We start from the raw sequence: 11141 nt of genomic DNA on the forward strand, positions 1-11141 counted from the left end.
ATTCTTCAAATAGTTGCGTTGATGGCTTTTTTTATGCACATTTAAACGATAGTAAAGGTGCTGTCCAACCTATAAAGACTGTGTCTGTTCCTCGAATAGTGAGGTCAAAACAAAAATTTAATGCAGGATCTAGAACAAATCTAATCTTGATTAGACCAAAAAAATGCACAATAAATGAACAAAATCAATTTTTAAAGCTTGGGCTCCTAAACGTTAGATCACTCGCACCCAAAGCACTTATTGTAAATGAAATAACCACAGATAACAGTTTTGATGTACTCTGCTTGACTGAAACTTGGCTAAAACCAAACGATTATATTATAATGAGTCTACTCCACCAAACTACTGTTATAAGCATGAACCCCGTCAGATTGGTCGTGTAGGTGGTGTAGCAAGAATTTATAGTGATATTTTCAATGTTACTCAGAAAACAGGGTACAGGTTTAATTCATTTGAAGTACTCCTACTTAATGTTACTCTGTCGGATATGCAAAATAAACCTCTCCTATCTCTTGCTCTGGCTACTGTGGATAGACCTCCAGGGCCATATACAGATTTCCTAAAAGAATTTGCAGATTTCCTTTCTGACCTATTGGTTAATTTTGATAAAGCATTAGTTGTTGGAGATTTTAACATTCATGTTGATAATACAAATGATGCGTTCGGACTTGCGTTTACTGACCTGTTAAACTCTTTTGGAGTCAAACAAAACGTCACTGGGCCCACTCATCGTTTTAATCATACACTAGATCTAATTATATCGCACAGACTTGATCTTACTGATATAGATATCGTACCTCAAAGCGACAATGTTACTGATCATTTCCTCGTATCGTGCATGCTGCGTATCACTGATGTTAACTATATGGCTCCGCGTTATCGTCTGGGCAGAACTATTGTTCTTGCTACCAAAGATAGATTCAAAAATAACCTGCCTGATTTATCTCAACTGCTCTGTGCACCCATAAATAAACATGAACTAGACAAAATGATTAGTAACATAGGCACTATCTTCTCTAACACATTAGAAGCTGTTGCCCCAATCAAGCTAAAAAAGGTTAGAGAAAAACGTACTGCGCCGTGGTACAACAGTAATACCCATTCTCTCAAAAAAGAAACTCGTAATCTTGAGCGTAAATGGAGAAAAACTAACTTAGAAGTTTTTAAAATTGCATGGAAAAACAGTATGTCCAGCTATAGACGGGCTTTAAAACCTGCTAAAGCCGAGTATATCCACCAACTCATAGAAAAAAACCAAAACAATCCAAGGTTTTTATTTAGCACAGTGGTTAGATTAACAAATAACCAAACACCTCCTGACCTGAATATTCCTGCACAGTTTAATAGTAACGTCTTTATGAATTTCTTTACTGATAAAATAGACAACATTAGAAATACAATAACTAATATAGATAATACAGCAACTGATACTTCAACATTAGTCATTACATACAAAGAAAAACTTCAGTGCTTTACAACTATAGAAAAGAAAGATTTAAATAAATTTATCACCACATCTAAACCAACAACATGCCTATTAGATCCTGTACCCACTAAATTACTAAAAGAGTTGTTACCTGTTGCAGAAGTACCGCTTCTTAATATTGTTAACTCATCGTTATCTTTAGGTCATGTCCCAAAACCATTCAAACTAGCGGTTATTAAGCCTCTTATTAAGAAACCACAGCTAGACCCTAGTGAACTGGCAAATTACAGACCCATTTCTAATCTTCCATTTATGTCTAAAATTCTAGAAAAAGTTGTGTCTGCTCAATTGTGCTCCTTCTTGCAAAATAATAATATATTTGAAGAATTTCAGTCAGGTTTCAGGCCCCATCATAGCACAGGAACTGCACTTGTAAAAATCACAAACGACTTGCTACTTGCGTCAGATCAAGGCTGCGTCTCATTGCTAGTTTTACTTGATCTTAGTGCTGCGTTCGACACTATAGATCATGAAATACTCATAGATCGATTACAAAACTAAACAGGTATTCAAGGGCAGGCTTTAGGATGGTTCAGATCATACCTGTCCGATCGCTACCACTTTGTTTATTTAAACGGGGAGTCATCGCAGCTAACACCAGTAAAGTATGGAGTGCCACAAGGATCTGTCCTAGGTCCCCTACTATTTTCAATTTACATGTTACCCCTCGGTAATATTATTAGGAAATATGGGATTAGTTTCCATTGTTATGCTGATGATACTCAACTATATATTTCAACAAGACCAGATGAAACCTCTAACTTAGCAAAGTTAACAGAGTGTTTTAAAAATGTGAAAGACTGGATGACCAATAATTTTCTACTGTTGAATTCAGATAAGACTGAGATATTACTTATTGGACCAAAAAACAGTACACAAAATCTCTTAAACTGCAACCTGCAACTAGACGGATGTACTGTTATTTCCTCTACAGTCAAAAATCTGGGTGTTATATTAGACAGCAACCTGTCTTTTGAAAATCATATTTCCTATGTTACAAAAACAGCATTCTTCCATCTTAGAAACATTGCTAAGCTACGGAACATGTTACCTGTTTCTGATGCAGAAAAGTTAGTTCATGCATTCATGACGTCTAGACTGGACTACTGTAATGCACTACTAGGTGGTTGTCCTGCTTCTTCAATAAATAAGCTACAGGTAGTCCAAAATGCAGCTGCTAGAGTCCTTACCAGGTCAAGAAAATATGATCATATTAACCCAATTTTATGGTCTCTGCACTGGCTACCTATTAGGTTCCGTATCACTTACAAAATCTTACTTCTTACTTATAAGGCCCTTAAAGGCTGTATCAGCGATTTCTAGCCTAAAACATAAGTGTCAATTTCAGCTTACCTTTCTTCAGGATCCGCTCGCTGCCTGCCCCATAAATTGTCTGTGAAAAAACTGCGTCTCTCTGGTCAGCCTAGGGTCCGAGATATGCCAAAAAAACAATCGGTACTACCAAACTTTCCACAGATAAACAAACAGTGTTCCAACCAATCAGCGTCAGGGATTTGGTGTTGTGGACGTTCGCTCCGCCTCCCTCACATCCCTGCACCAGTAGGAAAGTCCACAACACCAAACCCCTGACGCTGATTGGTTGGAACACTGTTTGGTTATCTGTGGTGTGTTGATAGCGCCGATTGTTTTTTTTGGCATATCTCGGACCCTAGGCTGACCAGAGAGACGCGGTTTTTTCACAGACAATTTATGGGGCAGGCAGCGGGGGGATCGTGATGAAAGGTAAGCTGAAATCGACACTTTATGTTTTAGGCTAGAAATCGCTGATACAACCTTTAATGGTTTAGCTCCTGCATACCTAACTAGTCTCCTACTACGCTACAATCCCTCACGCTCCCTAAGGTCGCAAAACTCTGGACTACTCTGTACCTAGGATAGCAAAGTCCACTAAAGGAGGGAGAGCCTTTTCTCATTTGGCTCCCAAACTCTGGAATAGCCTTCCTGATAAAGTTCGGGGTTCAGACACACTTTCTATGTTTAAATCTAGATTAAAGACTCATCTCTTTAGCCAAGCATTCACATAATGTATCTCATAACGTTGTAATTTCAGTTACATCTGATCAAATGCACATTAATATTCTTCAACTTGGGCTAAACCATCATTTTTGTTTGGTCGGAAGTTGGAACAGCAGCTACGCTAATTATTTCTTTGTTTCTCTGTCTCTGCCACGGGATTTCTATCCCGTGTTAACTAGGATTTACACAAGATTCAGCCCGGATTCAGAAGAAGAGATGATGCCAACCCCTCAGAGGACCGCAGATAATGCCAGCCTTGAAACAACATACAGCACTACATAATTTTCCTACAAGTTGATTACAGCACATAACCATTGCAATTAGTGTTCATCATCTGTTTGATTACACAGTTACTGATTTAATATTTATATCATACGTACATTGACTCAACATACAGTATTCACCACTAATAAGCTACTAAATATATTGTAGTTGCCTAAAACTTTTGTACAGCTGCTCTGCAACAATTTGTATTGTAAAAAGCGCTATACAAATAAACTTGAATTGAATTGAATTGAATATCTACATGTTTTGATATTAAATGTTTTGTGCCATTAAACTGGGGTTAACTTTTATTTCTTTGTTTTTCCACTTTAGACCTAACAGCGCTGAAAGAGGAGAGAGAAGATCTAAATGAAACTGAAGAGAAAGTTCAGTTTGAGAATCTTCATGATTTTGTATCTGGAGAAAAATCTTTTTGTTCTTTAGAGTCTGAAAAAACTTCTAAACAAAAAAGAGCTCAAACTACAGGAACTATGAGTTATTTTTCTTGCGTTCAGTGTGAAAACAGTTTCTCTCAAAAAGGAAGAATTCACACTGGAGAGAAGCCTTACACCTGCCAACAGTGTGGAAAGAGTTTCACTCTAAAAGGACACCTTAACAGACACATGAAAGTTCACACTGGAGAGAAGCCTTACAGATGCAAACAGTGTGGAAAGAGTTTTGCTGAAGGTGGAAACCTTAAAATCCACCAGAAAATCCACACAATGGAGAACCCTTCTACATGCCAACAGTGTGGATAGAGTTTTAATCAAAAAGAAAGCCTTAACAGACACATGAGAGTCCACACAGGAGAGAAGCCTTACTCATGCAAACTGTGTGGAAAAAGTTTCAGTGAAAAAGGAACCCTTAACAAGCACATGAGAGTTCATACTGGAGAGAAGCCTTACTTGTGCAAACTGTGTGGAAAGAGTTTTAATCAAAAAGGAACCCTTAACAAGCACATGAGAGTTCATACTGGAGAGAAGCCTTACTCATGCTCTCAGTGTGGAAACTGTTTTAGTCTAAAAGGAAGCCTTGACAGGCACATGAAAATTCATAATAGAGAGTAGCCTAACAGATCCCCTTAGTGTAGAAAGAGTTTCAAACAAAATGTATATAATGGAACATTCTATTTCACATCTTAAAGCATTATGTTTTGTCCATAGTACACTAAAGTCAACACAATATAGCTAGTTGACACTGTAATGCATAAAAGACCAAGTAATAATTAGGAATATGGACAATGCGTTTGCTCTGTCTACAATGTAAGAACTTCACATTTGTATATCATGAATTGAAAAGAGATCTCACAGGAAGTGCAGTTTTTTGGTTGAAACACATTAAAGGACATTGTTAGCATTTTTAACATCACTGTTTCGGGTTACAACTACAACCCTTGTTCCCTGAGAAAGAGAAGGAGACACAAGGACATACAGAGACAGGCTCCTCCCAGGATCCATTCTTCTCCTTCTGTTGTTCCATCAGAGCAAGGATGCGCCTTCCAGAAGGGGGATGAAATGCCAGGAATATGGACCTGTTTCTGTTTCTGTGTGCCCTTTTTTGGTCCTGTTCCTTTTCTTTAGTCCAGTTCCTCATTCTGTGCACCTGTGTTCCCAGTTACCCCTTGAATTAAAATCAAAGTCTGTGCATTCTGTCTCTGTTGGGTCTCTATCGTCCAATATGTGTGTCTTCCCTGTTCAAGTATTGGAGCAATTTAACATTTTATTAAGCACTGTCACCCTGTCTATAACATCTCCGCAATTTACCCTGACTCCGATGCTGGATGGCGTTTGTCCCGATGGAGCCGAAATGTGTGTGCTGTCCCTGGCTGTCGGTGGGGATCGCCTGGGGTGGTGCGGAGGGGTGACGGGACTGGTCCGTCCATGGAGACGCGGCGCTGGCTAATGAATCAACAGGTGAACTTGGGCAGTGGCACAAGTTACCAATTTTGGACAAAGTGGAAAATGCAGAGCTGTGCTGTCTAGCAGGAGTAAAGGCAGTGGCAGTACAGGTCCTTTAAAAAAAATTAGCATATTGTGATAAAGTTCATTATTTTCTGTAATGTACTGATAAACATTAGACTTTAACATATTTTAGATTCATTAAACACAACTGAAGTAGTTTAAGCCTTTTATTGTTTTAATATTGATGATTTTGGCATATAGCTTATGAAAACCCAAAATTCTTATCTCAAAAAATTAGCATATCATGAAAAGGTTCTCTAAACGAGCTATTAACCTAATCATCTGAATCAACTAATTAACTCTAAACACCTGCGAAAGATTCCTGAGGCTTTTGAAAAATCCCAGCCTGGTTCATTACTCAAAACCGCAATCATGGGTAAGACTGCCGACCTGACTGCTGTCCAGAAGGCCATCATTGACACCCTCAAGCAAGAGGGTAAGACACAGAAAGAAATTTCTGAATGAATAGGCTGTTCTCAGAGTGCTGTATCAAGGCACCTCAGTGGGAAGTCTGTGGGAAGGAAAAAGTGTGGCAGAAAACGCTGCACAACGAGAAGACGTGACCGGACCCTGAGGAAGATTGTGGTGAAGGACCAATTCCAGACCTTGGGGGACCTGCAGAAGCAGTGGACTGAGTCTGGAGTAGAAACATCCAGAGCCACCGTGTACAGGCGTGTGCAAGAAATGGGCTACAGAGAAGCAGCACTGGACTGTTGCTCAGTGGTCCAAAGTTTTTTCGTATGAAAGCAAATTTTGCATGTCATTTGGAAATCAAGGTGCCAGAGTCTGGAGGAAGACTGGGGAGAGGAAAATGCCAAAATGCCTGAAGTCCAGTGTCAAGTACCCACAGTCAGTGATGGTCTGGGGTGCCATGTCAGCTGCTGGTGTTGGTCCACTGTGTTTTATCAAGGGCAGGGTCAATGTAGCTAGCTATCAGGAGATTTTGAAGCACTTCATGCTTCCATCTGCTGAAAAGCTTTATGGAGATGAAGATTTCATTTTTCAGCACGACCTAGCACCTGCTCACAGTGCCAAAACCACTGGTAAATGGTTTACTGACCATGGTATTACAGTGCTCAATTGGCCTGCCAACTCTCCTGACCTGAACCCCATAGAGAATCTGTGGGATATTGTGAAGAGAAAGTTGAGAGACGCAAGACCCAACACTCTGAATGAGCTTAAGGCTGCTATCGAAGCATCCTGGGCCTCCATAACACCTCAGCAGTGCCACAGGCTGATTGCCTCCATGCCACGCCGCATTGAAGCAGTCATTTCTGCACAAGGATTCCCGACCAAGTTTTGAGTGCATAACTGAACATAATTATTTGAATGTTGACTTTTTTTGTATTAAAAACACTTTTCTTTTATTGCTCGGATGAAATATGCTAATTTTTTAAATTTGGGGGTTTTCATGAGCTGTATGCCAAAATCATCAATATTAAAACAATAAAAGGCTTGAACTACTTCAGTTGTGTGTAATGAATCTAAAATATATGAAAGTCTCATGTTTATCAGTACATTAAAGAAAATAATGAACTTTATCACAATATGCTAATTTTTTTGAAAAGGACCTGTAGTGTTTGATCAATCTGAGATCACTTACATGGACACTGAGGTGAGTTCTATGCCTCACATTAATCCTTATATGCCAGTTACAGTTAATTGTCATTACCGTAATGGCCCGTCTACAATAATGGACAAATGCCAACAGAGTTTTACGAGGGCTAAAAGGCATGCAATAAATTAAATGCAATATTGAAACAGAAGAAGTCAAGACTCTTTCAAACTGTGAATCATGCTAAAGTCATCTGGAACTCTGGGAATAAATTTAAAGGAATACTGGGAGGACGTATAAATATAAGAAGTATATGACCAAAAATAGATCAGATACAGAATTTACTTATTGATTCCAGTTTGGATTTTTTTATGTATATCTGAGACTTGGTTGAATCATAATGTTCTTTGACCTAATTAATGTACCAGGATATACTTGTTATAGGAGAGATAGGGTCAGTGGAAGGGGTGGTGTTGTTTTTATTTATATAAGGGAGCATTTTAGATGTTTACAATTTGAATTGAAGGTGAACATGGAGTGCTTGGGATTAAATGTTATTCTTTCTCCAAATATGACATTTAATATAGTAGTGCTTTATAATCCTCCATGTCATGATGCAAAGTTTTATAATGAACTGAAGAATCTTCTTTCTACTCTTGATAACTGCTGTGAATGTATGATGTCTGGTGATTTTAATATTAATTGGATGGTCAGTGTTGGGGAGTAACTAGTTACATGTAACTCCGTTACGTAATTGTCAGGGTTCAGATATAAGGAGGTCAGGGTCCAAATGCAGGTGAGGTAAGATGGAAGTTTAATTAACAAAATAAACAAACAAAGCAAAAGGCCAACACGGCACAGCAATAACTTGAAACATAAAACAATACAAAATAAACAAAACTGAAAACTCGGTCAAAGATCCAGAGAACACAGAACATACCAAACACGAGACAATGCAGACATGAATGCAGAGTGAGTGGAGATGATACTTATAGTCCTGATAGTAATTGTGAACAGGTGTGGGTGATCAGTGCTAATGACAAAACAGACGTGAAGAATCAGAGGAGTGAGTGCAAACAGCGACCTCAGGTGGCTGAGGGAAAACCCACAGCCCCGATCATGACAGTACCCCCTCTCTAGGGAACGGCTTCCAGACGTTCCCAAAACCAAAATTCTGGAGGGAGGAGGAACGGAGGAAGGTGCATCAGGGGGAGGGATGGCGGGCCAGGCCCATGCAGCGGAGTCACGTGAGCGGACTTCACCGCCAGAGGAACGCGAGCTGGCCTCGCCGCCAGCAGAACATCAGCGGACGCTGCCGCCTGAGGAACGTGAGCTGGCCTCGCTGCCAGAGGGACGTCAGTGGACGCCGCCAGAGGAACGTGAGCTGGCCTCGCCGCCTGAGGAACGTGAGCTGGCCTCGCCGCCTGAGGAACGTGAGCTGGCCTCGCCGCCTGAGGAACGTGAGCTGGCCTCGCCGCCTGAGGAACGTGAGCTGGCCTCGCCGCCAGAGGAACGTGAGCTGGCCTCGCCGCCAGAGGAACGTGAGCTGGCCTCGCCGCCAGAGGAACGTGAGCTGACGCCGCCGCCAGAGGAACGTGAGCTGACGCCGCCGCCAGAGGAACGTGAGCTGACGCCGCCGCCAGAGGAACGTCAGCGGTCACCGCCGCCAGAGGAACGTCAGCGGTCACCGCCGCCAGAGGAACGTCAGCGGTCACCGCCGCCAGAGGAACGTCAGCGGTCACCGCCGCCAGAGGAACAGAGAGAGCGGTCAACGCCGCGTCAGGAGCAGAGAGAGCGGTCACCGCCGCGTCCGGAACAGAGAGAGCGGTCACCGCCGCGTCCGGAACAGAGAGAGCGGTCACCGCCGCGTCAGGAGCAGAGAGAGCGGTCACCGCCGCGTCCGGAGCAGAGAGAGCGGTCACCGCCGCGTCCGGAGCAGAGAGCGCGGTCACCGCCGCGTCCGGATCAGAGAGAGCGGTCACCGCCGCGTCAGGAGCAGAGAGAGCGGTCACCGCCGCGTCCGGAGCAGAGAGCGCGGTCACCGCCGCGTCCGGAACAGAGAGAGCGGTCACCGCCGCGTCAGGAGCAGAGAGAGCGGTCACCGCCGCGTCCGGAGCAGAGAGCGCGGTCACCGCCGCGTCCGGATCAGAGAGAGCGGTCACCGCCGCGTCCGGAGCAGAGAGCGCGGTCACCGCCGCGTCAGGAGCAGAGAGAGCGGTCACCGCCGCGTCCGGAGCAGAGAGAGCGGTCACTGCCACGTCCGGAACAGAGAGAGCGGTCACCGCCGCATCCGGAACAGAGAGAGCGGATGCCCTCCCTCGAAAAAACGCTTCTGCCCTCGCCATAAAGTAGGGGCGTGTCCGCGCCGCCTCAGCATTAAGGGCATCCATCGCCGCCAAACAGGCGTAGATGGTCTCGAAGCGAGCGGCTGACGCCGCCTCGAAAGACCTCTCACCCGCTGGACCCACTGTGGATGTCTGCATTCTGTCGCGGTTCAAATACAAGGAGGTCTGGGTCCAAATGCAGGTGAGGTAAGATGGAAGTTTAATTAACAAAATAAACAAACAAAGCAAAAGGCCAACACGGCACAGCAATAACTTGAAACATAAAACAATACAAAATAAACAAAACTGAAAACTCGGTCAAAGATCCAGAGAACACAGAACATACCAAACACGAGACAATGCAGAATGCAGAGTGAGTGGAGATGATACTTATAGTCCTGATAGTAATTGTGAACAGGTGTGGGTGATCAGTGCTAATGACAAAACAGACGTGAAGAATCAGAGGAGTGAGTGCAAACAGCGACCTCAGGTGGCTGAGGGAAAACCCACAGCCCCGATCATGACAGTAATTTAATTACAAAATAAATGTAACAGTAATTCGTTAAAGTTACTTAGAAAAATGTGTAATTAAATTACAGTTAGAAGATTACAAATGGGGTTCATCTAAAAATTTTCTTTAAAAATCTGGGATATGTTGAATAATATTAATCTGTTGCTTTGCCTGTTTTTGATATGCACGATGCCTTCTGCTAAGGCCATTTATTAAAGCGGTGCTATTCTGATGCTTTTGATTGGTTTGAATTTGGGGTGCACCACGTCTGCCAATTAGGTTAATCCTCTTTGTCAGCACGTTCATCGTCCCCTTTGTGTGTTGGAGACCAATATTAAAAACATTCATAACAAATTAGCTAGCCTGCTAGCTGCCTTTACCAGACACACTTGTATTTATGAACCCTTTCACAAAAAAATCAAATTTTTTCTCCTTGAATAAGGTTGGTAATGTCAGATCTAACTTGCGATTTTATCAGATTAACCCATTTTAATTTTGAGTGTAATTTGTAAAATCAGTGTTTAGACTACTGCGTGATTTTCAGCTGAAACGTGACTAATGATTTGAAGGATGAAAATCCGCTGCAGTTTAGTTTATTTTCGAATAATATAGATCTATTTTTCTCAAGGGCTTGAAACTTTTCTCTGTAATGATCGATGTTGACCTAACGTGCCACCTAGTGGACAAATCTCTCAATTAGTTTGTCCCATTTTGTTTTGCAAAATCGAGCTATTATCTAGTGAAGCGCCCCAGTTGGTCACTGAATCTAAGCAGTGTTTTAGATGAAATGTAACTTTATTAAAAAAAAAAAAAAAACAATACCATGGATTTTATGACACAGCTTCAATGATGGAGTCTGTTTGGATTTGGCAGTATCTATTCTAGAATCTATTCTTTCTTCTGTTAGTGAGAAATAATTATTAGCCCTGTATGGTATAATGATTTCCCTTCACACATAGTGGTAAAAAAAATTATAATAGTATGCAGATTTGTAAAAAAAAAA

This window comes from Garra rufa, chromosome 1, assembly GCF_049309525.1.
Source record: "Garra rufa chromosome 1, GarRuf1.0, whole genome shotgun sequence".
NCBI classification, from domain to species: Eukaryota; Metazoa; Chordata; class Actinopteri; order Cypriniformes; family Cyprinidae; genus Garra; species Garra rufa.